At 40.2% G+C, this 16,783-nt stretch overlaps 1 pseudogene; it reads right to left on the minus strand.

The window, feature by feature from the left end:
* Nucleotides 1-13,057: 13,057 nt before the first annotated feature.
* On the minus strand, nucleotides 13,058-13,664 carry LOC121017942 (MICOS complex subunit MIC26-like; annotated as a pseudogene).
* Nucleotides 13,665-16,783: the final 3,119 nt, after the last annotated feature.

Below are 16,783 nucleotides of genomic sequence, written 5' to 3' on the forward strand. Positions count from 1 at the left end.
TCTTCCAATCCATAAGAATGGAATGTTTTTCCATTTCATTGTGTCATTTTCCATTTCTTTCATTAGTGTTTTATAGTCTTCAGGGTACAGATCTTTTACCTCTTTAGCTAGGCTTATTCCTAGGTATCCCATAGTTTTTGGTGCGATTGTAGATGCGATCAATTCCTTAATTTCTCCTTCTGCTGCTTCGTTATTGGTGTATAGAAATGCAACGGATTTCTGTACACTGGTTTTGTATCCTGTGACTTTACCGAATTTGTGTATCGGTTCTGGCAGTTTTCTGGTGGAATCTTTCAGGTTTTTCTCTGTAAAGTGTTATGTCATCCGCAAACAGTGAAAGTTTGACTTCTTCCTTGCTGATTTGGATGCCTTTTCTGTTCGTTGTGTGACTGCTGTGGCTAGGACTTCCGGTAGTATGTTGAATAAAAGTGGTGGGAGTGGACACCTGGATCTTGTTCCTGATTTTAGGGGAAAGCTCTCAGTTTTTCCCCATTGAGGGTGATGTTAGCTGTGGGCTTTTCATAGATGGCCTTTATTATGTTGAGGTATGTTCACTCTAACCCTACTTTGTTGAGGGACTTTATCATGCATGGATGTCTTACTTTGTCACAAGATTTTTCTGCATCTATTGAGAGGATCATATGGTCTTATCCTCTCTTTTTATTTATGTGGTGTATCATGTTGATTAATTTGCAATTATCAAACATCCCTTACAAAGCAGGAATATATCCCACTTGCCCATGGTGAATGATTCTTTTCATGTACTACTGGATTCGGTTTCTAGTATTTTATTGAGAATTTTTACATCCACGTTCATCAGGGATATTGGTCTGTAGTTCTCTTTTTAGTGGAGTCTTTATCTAGTTGTGGTATCAGGGTAATGGTGGCCTCATACAATGAATTTGAAAGTTTTCCTTCCATTTGTATTTTTTGGAATAGTTTGAGAAGAATAGGTATTAACTCCTCTTTATTTTTTTAAAATATAATTTATTGTCAAATTAGTTTCCATACAACACCCAGTGCTCATCCCAACAAGTGTCCTCCTTGATGCCCATCACCCACTTTCCCCTCTCCTCCACCCCCATCAACCCTCAGTTTGTTCTCAGTTTTTAAGAGTCCCTTATGGTTTGCCTCCCTCCCTCTCTGTAACTTTTTTTCCCCCCTTCCCTTCCAGCATGGTCTTCTGTTAAATTTCTCAAGATCCACATATGAACTCCTCTTTAAATGTTTGGTAGAATTCACCCGTGAAGCCGTCTGGCCCTGGAGTTTTGTTTATTGGAATATTTTTGATTACTGACTCAATTTCTTTGCTTGTTATCAGTCTGTTCAAGTTTTCTCTATTTTATGATTTCAGTGTTGGTAGCTTATATATTTCTAGGAATTTATCCATTTCTTCCAGGTGGCCCCATTTGTTGCCATACAGATTTTCATAATATTCCCTTATAATTATTTCTATTTCTGTGATGTTGGTTGTTATTTCTCCTCTTGTCATTTGTGATTTTATTTATTTGGGTCTTTGCTTTTTTCCTTTTGATAAGCTCCTGGTTTCATTGATATGTTCTATTGGGTTTTATTTTGGTTCTATATCATTTATTTCCTCTCTTTATTACTTCCTTCCTTCTGCTGGCTTTAAGCTTCATTTCTTGCTCTTTTTCTAACTCCTTTAGGTATAAGGTTAGGTGGTTCGTTTGAGATTTTTCTTGCTTCTTGAGGTAGACCTATCTAGATACTTCCCTCTTAGGAAGCATATAGACTTTTTTTTTTTTTATATTTATATATGAAATTTATTGTCAAATTGGTTTCCATACAACACCCAGTGCTCATCCCAAAAGGTGCCCTCCTCAATACCCATCACCCACCCTCTCCTCCCTCCCTATGCAACTTTTGTTGCATCCCAAAGGTGTTGGACCATCGTGTTTTCCTTTTCATTTAATTTTTTATTTCTTCTTTGATACCCTGATTGATCCATTCATTGTTTAGCAGCATGTTGTTTAATCTGCATGTATTTGTGGTATTTTCTTTTTAATGTTTATTTATTATTGAGAGACAGAGAGACACAGAGCATGAGCAGGGGTGGGGTAGAGAGAGGGGGAGACATAGAATCTGAAGCAGGCTCCAGGCTCTGAGCTGCCAGCACAGAGCCTGACGTGGGGCTCGAACTCACAAACTGTGAGATCATGACCTGAGCTGAAGTCAGTTGCTTAATCAACTGAGCCACCCAGGCGCCCCTGCGTGTATTTGTGGTCTTTCCAAAGTTTTTCTTGTGGTTGACTTCTAGTTTCATAGCGTGTGGTCAGAAAAGTGCATGGTATGACTTTGATCTTTTTGTTTTTGATGAGGCCTGATTTGTGACCCAAACGTGATCTATTTTCGAGAATGTCTCATGTGCACTTAAAAGGAATGTGTATTCTTTTGCTTTAGGATGGAATGCTTTAATTCAAATTCTGAATGTATCTGTTACATCCATCTGGTCCAGTGTGTCATTTAATGCCATTGTTTCCTTGTTGATTTTCAGCTTAGATGATCTGTCCATTGTTGTAAGTGGGGTATTAAAGTCCCCTACTATTATGGTATTATTATCAATGAGTTCCTTTATGTTTGTTAACTGACATATATTTGGGTGCTCCATGTTGGGTGCATAAATATTTACAATTGTTATATATTCTTTTTGGATATATTTTTTAGTATGATATAGTGCCCTTCTTCATGACTTCTTATAGCCTTTATTTTTAAAATCTAGTTTGTCCGATGTAAGTATTGCTACTCCAGTTTTCTTTTGACATCCATTTTCATGATAAATATTTCTCCATCCCCTCACTTTCAATCTGCAGGTGTCTTTAAGTCTAGAATTAGTCTCTTGCAGGCAGCATATAGATGGATCTTGGGTTTTTTTTATCCAGTCTGACACCCTATGTCTTTTGACTGGAGCATTTAGTCCAGTCAAAGTAATTATTCAGAGTAATTATTGATAGCAATGTATTTATTGCCATTTTATTACTTGTTTTATCAGTTTGTGGAGATTTTCTCTGATCCCTTCTTGTCTTTGTCACTTTTTGTCTTCCCTTTCCACTCAGAGTCCCTTTTAATATTTCTTGCAGGGCTGGTTTAGCGGTCATGAACTTCTATAGTTTTTGTTTGTCTGGGAAACTCTTGATCTTGCCTTCTTTTCTGAATGATAGCTTTGCTGGATAGAGTGTTCTTGGCTACAGATTTTTCCCACTCAGTGGGAAATATATCATGTCACTCCTTTCTGGCTTGCCTAGTTTCTGTTGAGAGTTCTGCAGCTAGCCTTGTTCTTTTGTTTTGCTGTTTTTAGGGTTTTTTTTCTTTATCATGATATTTTGTAAATTTAATTACTGTATGTATAGGTGTTGGCCTGCTTTTGTGTATTTTTATGGGAGTTCTTTGTGCCTCCTGGATCTGGAAGTCTGTTTCCTTCCCCAGTTTAAGAAAGTTTTCAGCTATTATTTCCTCAAATAAATTTTCTGCCCCCTTTTCTCTCTCTTCTTCTGGGACTCCTATAATATGAATGTTATTAGGTTTGATGGAGTCCCTGAGTTCCCTGAGCCTACTCTCCTGTTCCATACTTCTCTCCCTCTTTTGTTCAGCTTCATTACTGTCCATTGCTTTGTTGTCTAGGTCACTAATTCATTCTTCTGCTTCCTCTAGCCTGCGGTTCACTACATCAGGTGTGTTTCCAATCTTGTTTATTGCATGCTTCATCTCTGAGTGATTCTTTTTAACTATTTGTGTCTGTGGTAAGGGTCTCACTTATGCCTTCCATTCTTTTCTCAAGCCCAGTGAATATCTATATGATTGTTGCATTACATTCTCCATCAGGCATGTCATTTTTGTTTTACTTAGATCTCTGGCCATGACCTTGTCATGTTCTATCCTTTGGGATGAATTCCTCCATTTTTGCCTTTTGTCTCTGTCTTCTTCTCTGTGTTAGAGAAGCCAGTTATATTGCCTGCTCCTGAAAGTAATGGCTTTATAAAAAGAGGCCACGTAGTGCCCAGGGCTGGTGCTTCAAGGAACATCTCCAACGTGTGCTGCATGTGCTATGCTGTTGTGTTCTGGCTGGTCTACCCTCAGGCCAGTCATCTGCAGAGAATCTTCTAGCTTGCTGTGGGCAGTGTGTGGTCCCTGGCCTGTGTGTGGCAAGTTCTAACCAGGTGTGCTCTTGTCTGCTTATGAAATGATACCCAATACCATCTCCACCAGAACTGAGACCCTGCAGAACTCTCTGATCAAGGAATGTGGTGTGGGCACGGGCTTGTGCCGGTCTTCTTGGGGAGGGGCCTACCACCTTGGGACCGAGGCAAGCTTGAATGAGAAGGGCAATCCCACCACAGCAAAGGGGGAGGGGTCTTTGTATATGCAAGTTAGGTGGCCAGTGTCAGGGCTGAGCTGGTTCCCTCAGGTGGCTCTGTGTTTACACTGAGGGGCAGGGAAAGGAAATGGCTCTGGCTGGCTCTTTTCTTCCCAAAGAGTTGTGTCTCCTTGAACTCTGCCTCTCAGGGATGCACTCCAAGAAGAGCAGAATAATCTCCCCCAGTGTGCCCCAGGCTGTCTTCAGATCACTGTTACCACGCTGTCTGTCTCCGGGTTGTTGCCTGCCTTCTCTACAAAAGAAGTGCAGTGCCCTCCAGGCTCTATCCCAGACAAGCTTCTCAACCTTTAAAGTCCAGGCTTTAAACCTGCTGGTTGCAAGAACTCATGAAATTCAGCCCCTCTTGTATGCAAGCCAATGGATAAACATTCTCCTTGTGCGTTCCCCTGTGGACTCCTCTCTCACTTGCCTGTTCTGTGACCCTGGCTCCTTCCTCTCCATACTACCTGTGATCTGCTTCTCCCCTAAACACATCTCCACACTTCCTACTTTCTTTGATTTGCCTTTTTCTCTCCCTTTAGTTGTGGAGTTTGTTCTGTCAGTCTTCAGGCCAATTTCTGGGGTACTTAGTATGATTTGGTAGTTATCCAGTTGTGTTTCATGGGATGAGATGAGCCTAGGGTACTGATAGTCCCATTTTCCTGAACCCTACCTTACGTTCTTAAGAGGAAAATATTTAGCTGGGAGCTTGAGAAACCTTCAAAAGTGCCTTAAAATTCTATTTCTTAAGTGCCTTAAAAATTTGTTTCTTCTAAAATATTGAGAAATCCAGAAGTAAGCATTCTGAGATAATATCATGGATCACAGACAGCACAAGAACCCAGGCTTCTTTGTATCTTTTCAATCCACTAAACTTAGCATAAGATTGTTCTCCTTATTGCAGTATGGCTTGGGCCATGTTTTTAAAAATATTTCCTGGAGAATTTAGATTTCTCTCTTGTTAATTATGATTAGCCAACTTACTTTACAAAAGGAAACTAAATGGCCCTCTGGTCCCCAAAAGATTTTTAATCTTTTAAAAGTCTAGTTAATGTAAAACTCTATTCTTGCTTACCTTGGCCTTCTTTAGTGTGATTGAAACATAACATCATTAGGGCAGTTGTTGTCCAAATACATAAGAAGTTCAGCTTCCTCTTCTACAGCAGTATTTTTCTCACAGTGCCCTCAGAGAATGGAAAGTAACTATAGAAGAAAAAAGAAAAAGAATGAAAGGAATGGATAAAGAAAGAAAATAGCTTTTTATCAAGATTGTTATTAAAGTCTGAGAAACATGCTAAGATCACATATATCCAGGGGTTTTAAACAAACTCCCTAATGACATCTAGAATAGTCTTAGATTAAAAACATCATATCTGAATGCTGTGTTTGGACAAAGGCAAGTGGAATAAAATCCTGCAACAATTTCCCTACTCCCCAACATTCTGATTGATGTTTACCAACATCTTCCTTTGGTTTAATCTCCTTTGCCTCTGACTTTTAGTTTACAAAATTGACCCCTATTTCAAAGAAAAGCTTGTGACTATAAAGTTTATTCCATAGCTCCAGCAGAAAAAGATGGCAAAAAATGTCAAGAATGCTCTAATAATGTTGTTTTAATTAGATATAGCCAACCACATAAATCTCACATTCTTAGGATAAAAGCTGTTTTCCACAGAGCCAAAACAAGCCGCGGGTCCAGTGAGCTGTCCCAGGTACTGAACTTCTACCTTTAATTCTCTTTGATTCAGTAAAGGAAAAGCTTCTGTTTTTGTGCCTAACTTAGTTATGCTATGAATACAGTATTGAGTTCTATTAAAAAGATAAAACTCTTTCCATAATTTGGCTATTGTTGAGAGTGCTGCTATAAACATTGGGGTACAAGTGCCCCTATGCATCAGTACTCCTGTATTCCTTGGGTAAATTCCTAGCAGTGCTATTGCTGGGTCATAGGGTAGGTCTATTTTTAATTTTCTAAGGAACGTCCACACTGTTTTCCAGACTGACTGCAGCAATTTGCATTCCCACCAACAGTGAAAGAGGGTTCCCGTTTCTCCACATCCTCGCCAGCATCTATAGTCTCCTGATTTGTTCATTTTGGCCACTCTAGCGTGAGGTGGTATCTGAGTGTGGTTTTGATTTGTATTTCCCTGATGAGGAGTGATGTTGAGCATCTTTTCATGTGCCTGTTGGCCATCTGGATGTCTTCTTTAGAGAAATGTCTATTCATGTTTTCTGCCCATTTCTTCACTGAGTTATTTGTTTTTCAGGTGTGGAGTTTGGTGAGCTCTTTATAGATTTTGGATACTAGCCCTTTGTCTGATATGTCATTTGCAAATATCTTTTCCCATTCCGTTGGTTGCCTTTTAGTTTTGTTGGTTGTTTCCTTTGCTGTGCAGAAGCTTTTTATCTTCATAAGGTCCCAGTAGTTCATTTTTGTTTTTAATTCCCTTGCCTTTGGGGATGTGTCAAGTAAGAAATTGCTATGGCTGAGGTCAGAGAGGTCTTTTCCTGCTTTCTCCTCTAGGGTTTTGATGGTTTCCTGTCTCACATTCAAGTCCTTTATCCATTTTGAGTTTATTTTTGTGAATGGTGTGAGAAAGTGGTCTAGTTTCAACCTTCTGCATGTTGCTGTCCAGTTCTCCCAGCACCATTTGTTAAAGAGACTGTCTTTTTTACATTGGATATTCTTTCCTGTTTTGTCAAAGATTACTTGGCCATACGTTTGTGGGTCTAGTCCTGGGGTTTCTATTCTATTCCATTGGTCTATGTGTCTGTTTTTGTGCCAATACCATGCTGTCTTGATGATTACAGCTTTGTAGTAGAGTAAAGAAACTGTGGTTTATATACACAATGGAGTACTACGTGGCAATGAGAAAGAATGAAATATGGCCCTTTGTAGCAACATGGGTGGAACTGGAGAGTGTTATGCTAAGTGAAATAAGCTATACAGAGAAAGACAGATACCATATGGTTTCACTCTTATGTGGATCCTGAGAAACTAACAGAAACCCATGGGGGAGGGGAAGAAAAAAAAAAGAGGTTAGAGTGGAAGAGAACCAAAGCATAAGAGACTCTTAAAAACTGAGAACAAACTGAGGGTTGATGGGGGGTGGGAGGGAGGGGAGGGTGGGTGATGGGTATTGAGGAGGGCACCTTTTGGGATGAGCACTGGGTGTTGTATGGAAACCAATTTGACAATAAACTTCAAAAAAAAATAAACACTAAAAAATCTTTTTTAATTAAAAAATAAACTTAAAAAATAAATAAAAAATAAATTCTCCTTAAAAAAAGATAAAACTCTTAAAATAAAACTCTAGCTATTACAAAAAATCTTTAAGTCCTTTTTTTAATTTAATTTTTTATTTTTTAAAATTAGTTAGCATATAGTGAAACAATGATTTCAGGAGTAGATTCCTTAATGCCCCTTACCCATTTAGCCCATCCCCCCCCACAACCCCTCCAGCAACCCTCAGTTTGTTAAGTTTACTTATTTATTGGGGGTGAGGGGCAGAAAGACAGGGAGAGAGAGAATCCCAAGCAGGCTCTGTACTGTCACTGTGGAGCCCCATGAGGGGCTCCATCTCACCAACCATGAGATCATGACCTGAGCCAAAATCAAGAGTTGAGCATTTAACCAACTGAGCCAGCCAGGCCCTCCCAATTTTTTTAAAAAAGAGATTAAATTTATATTGGATGTATATTCAGAAACAAAAACAAGTCTGTCATTATTCATAGATCATATCATTTTCTATGTAAGAATTCCAAAAGAATCAATAGTTAATTATTACAACTAAAAAATGAGCTCAGCAAAATTTCTGTATACAATAGACAAAATCAACTTTGTGCTTATATATGTGCAGCAAACAAAATACTAATATAGTTGAAACTGCAAAAAACATATAGTACCTAGGAACAAATCTTTAAAAATGTACAAGATCCCTATGGAAAAAAAAACTATAATAAATTAGTGAGTGAAATTAGTAAAGACCTAAATAAATGGCAAGAGATCATATTCATGATTCATAAAACTCAAAGTCCCAATTCCTTGTGTGTGTGTGTGTGTGTGTGTGTGCATGTGCACACATATATGTGGGCCATAACAACCTGATTATAAAATTTGTACAAAAATGGTCAAGAATAGCTAGGACTGTATTTAAAGAGACAGGCAGGAGGACTTGCTCTATTGAATATATGCCAATAATGTATAAAAGCTACTGATAAGGTGCTGATATTGGCTAACACATAAAGAAATAGACTCATAGAACAAGAGAGAAAACACAGAAATACACACACACACACACACACACACACACACACACATTTGCATTAAGACAAAGAATGTGGGGGCACCTGGGTGGCTCAGTAGGTTGAGCATCCAACTCTTGATTTCAGCCCAGGTCATGATCCCAGAGTTGTGGGATTGAGCCCCACATCAGGTTCTTCCCTGGGCATGGAGCCTGCTTTAGATTCTCTTTCTCTCCCTCTGCCCATCTCCCCCACTTGCACGCCCTCTCTCTCTCTTAAAAAAAAAAAGACAAAGAATGTGGAAGTAGAAAAATGACAATGTAGAAGAACCCAGCTTCCATGATCTTCCTCAAAGAACCACAATTGGACAGCTATCCATTAAAAAAAAAAAAAAAACTAATCATTTCTGGAAGACTTCCAGAGTCCACCTAAGAAGTTTAAGCAACACAGTGAAACAAACAAACAAAAAATTTGAAAGAGAAAGCAGACATCTTCATTTTATCTTCATCATCCCATCCCACAAGCCAGCACTGTTCAGCACCAACAACTAACTTCCCAGCTAGAAAGAGTTCTCCCCAGGAAAGCAATACTGAAGCGAGCGACCAGCTTCCCCAGTCTCCCAAGGCACTGTGCAAAGGTCCCACTGTTTTCACCCCAGCCAGACTGGCAAAGCTGAGACACAGAGAGTTGGTTAGGAAGAAGAAAGAAAAGCAGAAGCTATTATTAACAGATGCACAGTGAGAATAATTGCAGTTCAGAGAGACCTGCTCTGCAGACAAACTCAGCACATTTTGCCACCAACAAAGCCGATGGCCAGCACAACCACCACAGACCCAGGTTTTTCCAGGTTTCTGCCCCATAAATATTCATGTTTGTTAAAGCCAGCCATATGAGTCTCTCCTTGCTCCCTTCCACTTCCTTGTTGGATCCCCGGAAGCACGCCAACAGTCATCCAAGCCCTCTATGGCTGTATGAGTGGAAGATGACACTCTAGATTCTCCCCACTGACCCTCACTGCCATGCTCATGTTCATGCTTATGCTCATGCTCACAGCCCCTCCAGCTGTGCACCTCCACACACTTGCCTATCAACCACCTCCACTATAGCACACATGCCCCAGGGAAAAGTGTACAGCCACAGGTGAGCACACCAACAACCAAGGACTTCACAGCTGCTTGTGAGCCCAGATCAGTTCTGACTTCTGTCTCCAGCCAGCATTACTGTGCCCACCTGTTGCAAGTCCCTCCAGTTATGCATCTGCATGCCCCCAGTCCAGCACCCCCCATCATCAACCTCCATTGTAATATGCGCACCCAGATGGAAAGCGTACACAGCCACAGGAGCACATGCGAGCAGCCAGGGCCTCTACAGCTACCAGTAAGTCCATAGTTGACCTTGGCTCTTGCCACTTGCTTTGGCCTCCATCACCACGTGTGTCTCTGCAAATGGCTCCTGCCACTACATAGGAACCAGAAGCTGGCCCCTGTAGCCAAGTGTGTGCACACCGCTGGCTCTAGCCACCACTGCTGCTTACCCTGGTCCCTAGCTACTGGATTTGGAGGTGCTGCTGAGGACCCCCAACTGCCCTTACAGCCACTGCAGCCCTCCTGTAGTGTTAGCCAAGGACCATACAATTGTCAATGCTGTGAAGTCCACTGGCCTGAACCGCAGATTATCATGTCCCCCAGAACCCAGTGCCACCACATATCCACACACTTGGCACCCTGTACCCTAGATCTATGATCCAGCATGAGTGAAGGTTTCCTTTAAAGTCTGGAAGTCCATAAAGTCTGAAAGAGGTGACTGCTTTTTCAAATGTACAAGCACACATGCAAGACTATAGGGATCATGAAGAATCAGGGAAACATGACTCCACCAAAGGAGTCTCCAGTAAATCTCCAGTACTGGGTCCCAAAGAAATGAAGATCCAGAAATTACCCTACAAAAATATTCAAGTTATTTGTTCCACATATGGGCAGAGATCTACAAAAGAACAGAGATAATTTAATAACATCAGGGAAGCAATACAAGAACAAAATTAGAAGTTCAACAAAGAAATGGAAAACACAACAAAAACCAGACAGATAATGGAATAGAATAGAAAAGTTGGAAATGAACCCACAACTGTATGGTCAATTAATCTTTGACAAACAGGGAAGAATATCCAATGAGAAAAACACAGTCTCTTCAACAAAAGGTGTTGGGAAAACTGGACAGCAACATGCAAACAAATAAATCTGGACCCCTTTTATTTATTTATTTTTTTATTTAAAAAAATTTTTGTCAACGTTTATTTATTTTGGGGACAGAGACAGACAGAGCATGAACGGGGGAGGGGCAGAGAGAGAGGGAGACACAGAATCGGAAACAGGCTCCAGGCTCTGAGCCATCAGCCCAGAGCCCGACGCGGGGCTCGAACTCACGGACCGCGAGATCGTGACCTGGCTGAAGTCGGACGCTTAACCGACTGCGCCACCCAGATGCCCCCTGGACCCCTTTTATACACCATACACAAAAATAAATTCAAAATAGATGAAAAGCTTAAATGTGAAGCAGGAAACCATTAAAATCCTAGAGGGGAACACAGGCAGTAACCTCTCTGACCTCAGCTGTGGCAACTTCTTACTAGAATGTCTCCTGAGGCAAGGGAAATGAAAGCAAAAATAAACTATTGGGACTTCATCAAAATGAAAAGCTCCTAAAAAGCAAAGGAAACAATCGACAAAACTGAAAGGCAACCTACAGAATGGGAGAAGATATTTGCAAATGACATATCGGATAAACGGTTAGTATCCAAAATATATAAAGAACTTATAAAACTCAACACCCAAAAACAAATTATTTGGTAAAAATGGGCGGAAGACATGAATAGACATTTTTCCAAAGTGCACATCTAGATGGCCAACAGACACATGAAAAGATGCTCAACATCATTCATCATCAGGGAAATATAAATCAGAACTGTCATGAGATATCACCTCACACCTGTCAGAATGGCTAAAATCACAACACAAGCAGCAGATGTTAGCAAGGATGTAGAAAAAGGGGATTCCTCTGTTGGTACAAATGCAAACTGGTGCAGCCACAGTGGAAAACAGGATGCAGGTTCCTCACAAAGCTAGAAACGGAACTACCCTATGATCCAGCACTTGTACTGTTATGTATTTATCCAAAGAATACAAAAATTCTAGTTCAAAGGGATACACACCCCCCCAATGTTTATAGTAGTAGTATCGATAAAAGCAAAATTATGGAAAATGCTCAAATGTCCAATGGCTGACGAATGGATGAAGAAGAAGTCGTGTATATATACAATGGAATATTACTCAGCCTTCAAAAAGAATGAAATCTCACCATTTACAATGATGTGAATGAAGCTAGAGTGTATAGAGCTAAGTGAAATAAGTCAGTGGGGAAAGACAAACACCATATGATTTTATTTACATGTGGAATTGAAGCTAGAGTGTATAGAGCTAAGTGAAATAAGTCAGTGGGGAAAGACAAACACCGTATGATTTTATTTACATGTGGAATTGAAGAAACAAAAACAAACAATTATAAGGGAAGAAAAGAGAGGAAAACCACGAAACAGACTCTTATCTATGGGAAGAAACTGATGGTTACTAGAGAGGAGGTAGGTGGGGGGATGGGGAAAATCGGTGATGGTGATTAAGGAGTGCACTTGTGATGAGCACCAAGTGTCATATGTAAGTGTTGAATCACTGTTTTTAACACCTGACACTAATATTACATGTATGGTAACTAAGTGGAATTTAAACAAAAACTTCATATGAATATAAAAAATAACATCAAAGGCGTAGCAAAAGGAGTAAAAAGGTAGAGTTTTCACATAAAAATTTGTAAATTATCTACACACTTATGGAAAAGATTCTACTTTATTATTAATTTTTTTAAGTGTTTATTTTTGAGAGAGAGAGCATGGGGGAGGGGCAGAGACGGAGGGACACAAAGGGTCTGAAGCGGGCTCTGTGCTGACAGCAGAGAGCCAGATGTAGGGCTCAAACTCATGAAGTGTGAGATCATGACCTGAGCCTAAGCCGATGCTTAACCAACTGAGCCACTCAGGCACCCCCTTTTTTTAAATTAATTTTTAAGTACAGATTAAATAGCTATAAGCACAGAACTATAACAAACTATGGTAAAAATGTTATATATCTTCTACTTAAATGAGAATTTTTAAAAATGATAAAATTGTCTGAGATATGATAAAAGAGCTCTCATGTATTATTATTAAAAATCCAATATAAGCAATATTATGTCTGTCTTATGTCTTGGGTGATGACCCAAGATAACAAGAGGCCTAGCGTTTTTCCCGAAGAAGAAAGCCAATTTACTACATTTAGTACTGACTTCTCTGCCATTTTTCTGTTAAAATACTGGTTTACTACACGGATTAAAATGGGCAGAGCATTGAGCATACTACAAATTTCCAGGTGAATTCTTCACATTTCCTGTCTTTTGAAAGTTCACCTCCACAAATTTTCTGTGACTATGTATCCTTGTAAATCCCAGTCATATAATTTCTTCCCACTGCCCTGGACAAATACAATGGCTTGTTGTGGATAATAAAAAGAGGCAGCTAATCCCATGAACCCAGGTGGATACACTGGCTTCTTTATTTTTGAACCTCTAGCCAAAAGAAGTTAAACAATGCCAGCAAAACCAATAACACCAAGTCTTGGAAAAAACCCAGGAGGTGCATTTGGGAGATATTTATACCTGTCTGGCATGTCTAACCCCTACTGAACCAAGCTCTGCATCTTGGGCTTAGTTTGTGAGTACATTTCCTGACACCACCTTGAATATGGCTCACCATAATGTCAGAGATGTGAGATGCTTTCTTCAAGATGGGTCCTTTGGCTCCTCTACATATTTAGATCGACCCTCGGAAATGGAGTAGAGTGAAAGCTCCTTAACCTTCATGGCAGTTTTGTGAAATGAGTCCTTGTTAGGTGATGCATAGACTTTGACGGTGTGCACACTTAAGGCTGGCTGGCCCCACAGAACTCTGAATTACCTTGAACATGTTGTTGGCAGAGGTGGCTCTGGCTCACACATATCAATAGTTCCTTTAAATGTAAATAGACTAAATTCTCCAATTAAAAGACATAGGGTTCCTGGGTGGATAAAGAACAAGACACATCTATATACTGCCTGCAGGAGGCTTATTTCAGAAGTCAGGACACACACAGACTGAAAGTGAAGGGATGGAAATAGATATTCCATACAAATGGAAACAAAACAAAAACTGGTTTAGCTATAGTCATATCAATGACACAGGCAGACAAAGACAAATACCATATGACTTCATTTATATGTGAAATATAAAAAAAAATAAAACAAAACAAAACTTCTAATTATAGATACAGAAAGCAGATTGGTGTTTGCTAGAGGGGAGTTGCTTGGTGGTGGGGAGGGCAAAGTGGGTAGAGAATTTAATAAGTACAAACTTCCAGCTGTAAAATAAATAATGGGGATGTAGTATACAGCATGAGAAATATGATCAATAATATTGTATTAACTTTGTGAATGACAAGGTAACTACACCTGTTGTAGTGACCATTTTGCCTATATGTATATGACTATAAAATGTATATGACTATAAATGTATATGACTATAAAATGACATGTTGTACACCTGAAATTAATATAATATCATCTGTCAATTATACCTCAATAAATGTTTTTAGAAAGAACAATGTAAGGGCAGGACAGATGCTGGGAAGTTGCTGAAGTAGTAGGACCTGATGCTCATTCCATCCCACATTTACAACTAGATATCTGAGTGAATAAACAAAAGAGCGATCTGAAGACTCTCAGAAAAAATTCCACAATTACATGTAGAAAAGAAACCGTATTGGAGAGTTTAGGAAGAGCAGAAACAGCGGTCAGAAGTTGTCCCCAGGAGTGAGGAAGCTGCAGGCACAAAGATGGAAAACATCAAGGAACCCACACAGGGAAAATGAATCGCCATAACGTCTGGCTTTGAAAACTAGAAAGGGCTGAGCTCTGTGTTTGTATAACCTGTGGGTCTTGGAGCCTGACGCTTTAAAAGGCTGCTGACTCAGCACTGGGCAAACCAGGAGGCTTAGTGATGGCTGGGTCCCCACTCTTAAAGACACAACAGCCACAGGAGAAGCAACAGAATCAACAGTTTGCACAGTGCCTGGGGCAAAGATAAGGAAGATCCATTTATAAGATTTTAGAGCATGCTAGGGGTCTTCTCCAGGAACAATGCAGCTGGCAGGTGCCATTTCCCTCCCCTGCACCCAGCATAAACGCAGAGCCACCTGCCTTAGGTGGTGCTGCACAGACAATTGTACCTAATCTGCTAGCAGTGTGCCTAACTCAGAATAAGTTTGGGGCCCTCCTGCAAGCATCCTCAAGTCCACGTGGGTTCCAGAGGTGGCTACCCATGCAGTGGCAGCCGTGACCTAACAGCGGCCAGTGAGCAGGAGTTTGGAGACAGAAATAGATCACTCACTCTGAGGGAGGCCAGCTGTCACATTGTGAGGAGTAGCCCAGGTGGTGAGGAAATGAAACCCCTGCCAAAAGCCATTTGAATGAGTTTATAAGTGCATCCTCCAGCCCCCAGTCTAGCCTTCAGATGACTGCAGCCCAGGTCACAGACCCAAAACCAACAGCTGAGCTGCTCTCAGATTCCTGATCTGCAGAAACTATGTGAGGGTGTTCCCTTGGCCCTTGGGCTTGGATGCCTGTTTCCTCCCCCAGATTAGTCTGTCTGTTTGTTTTCCCTTACAGGGAAACCCCAAGGAACAAATCAAAGCACACTTGGTGGAGGGTCCAAAATATCACTGCGAGGAGGGAAATAAAATAACCAAAGTCACAAAAGAGAGAAAGTAACACTCTCAAAAAAAAAAAACACCTCCTGAAGGGCCAGGCCCTGGACTGTGTATGACCCTCCTTTAATATAGCAGGGCTTGCAGGTGCAGAGCACCCAACAAGCTTTTAAAATACCTAAGGGACAGAAAACTAGCCAAAATGATGAAACAGAAGAATTCTCCCCAGAAGAAATTCCAAGAAGTAGTGACAGCTAATGAATTGATCAAAACTGACCTAAGTAATATAACTGAACAAGAATTTAGAATAATAGTCATAAAATTAATCGCTGGGTTGAAAAGCATAGAGGACAGCAGAGAATCTATTGCTACGAGATCAAGAGACTAAAAAATAGTCCTGATGAAATAAAATACTATAAATGAGGTGCAAAATAAAATGGAGGCGACCACAGCTCGGATTGAAGAGGCAGAGGAGAGACAGAATAGGTGAATTAGAAGATAAAATTATGGAAAAAGAGGAAGCTGAAAAAAAAAAGAGATTAAAAAATCCAGGATTACAAGGGAAGAATTAGAGAACTAAATGATGCAATCAAATGGAACAATATCCCTATCATAGGAATTCCAGAAGAAGAAGAGAGAGAAAGGGGCTGAAGGTGTACTTGAACAAATCATAGCTGAGAACTTCTCCCATCTGGGGAAGGAAACAGACATTGAAATTCAAGAGGCACAGAGAACTCCGTTCACATGTAACTTGAATCGATCTTCTGCACGATATTATCATAGTGAAACTGGCAAAATACAAAAATAGACAGTTCTGAAAGCAGCTAGGGATAAACGGGCCTTAACATGCAAAGGCAGACACATAAGGGGAGTAGTAGACCTATCTACTGAAACTTTGCAGGCCAGAAAGGAATGGCAGGAAATCTTCAATGTGATGAACAGAAAAAATATGCAGCCGAGGATCCTTTATCCAGCAAGTCTGTCATTCAGAATAGAAAGAGAAATAAAGGTCTTCCCAAACAAACAAAAACTGAAGGAATTCATCACCTCCAAACCAGCCCTACAAGAGATCCTAAGGGGGACTCTGTGAGTGAAATGTTGCAAGGACCACAAAGTACCAGAGACACCACTACAAGCATGAAACCTGCAGATAACACAATGACTCTAAACCCATATATTTCAATAATAACAATGAATGTAAATGGACTAAATGCTACAATCAAAAGACATAGGGTATCAGAATGGATAAAAAACCCAAGACCCATCTATTTGCTGCCTACAAGAGACTCATTTTAGACCTGAGGACACCTACAGATTGAAAGTGAGGGGATGGAGAACTATCTAT

The sequence above is a fragment of the Herpailurus yagouaroundi genome, unplaced genomic scaffold (genome assembly GCF_014898765.1).
Source record: "Herpailurus yagouaroundi ecotype Mexico unplaced genomic scaffold, PumYag 77, whole genome shotgun sequence".
NCBI classification, from domain to species: Eukaryota; Metazoa; Chordata; class Mammalia; order Carnivora; family Felidae; genus Herpailurus; species Herpailurus yagouaroundi.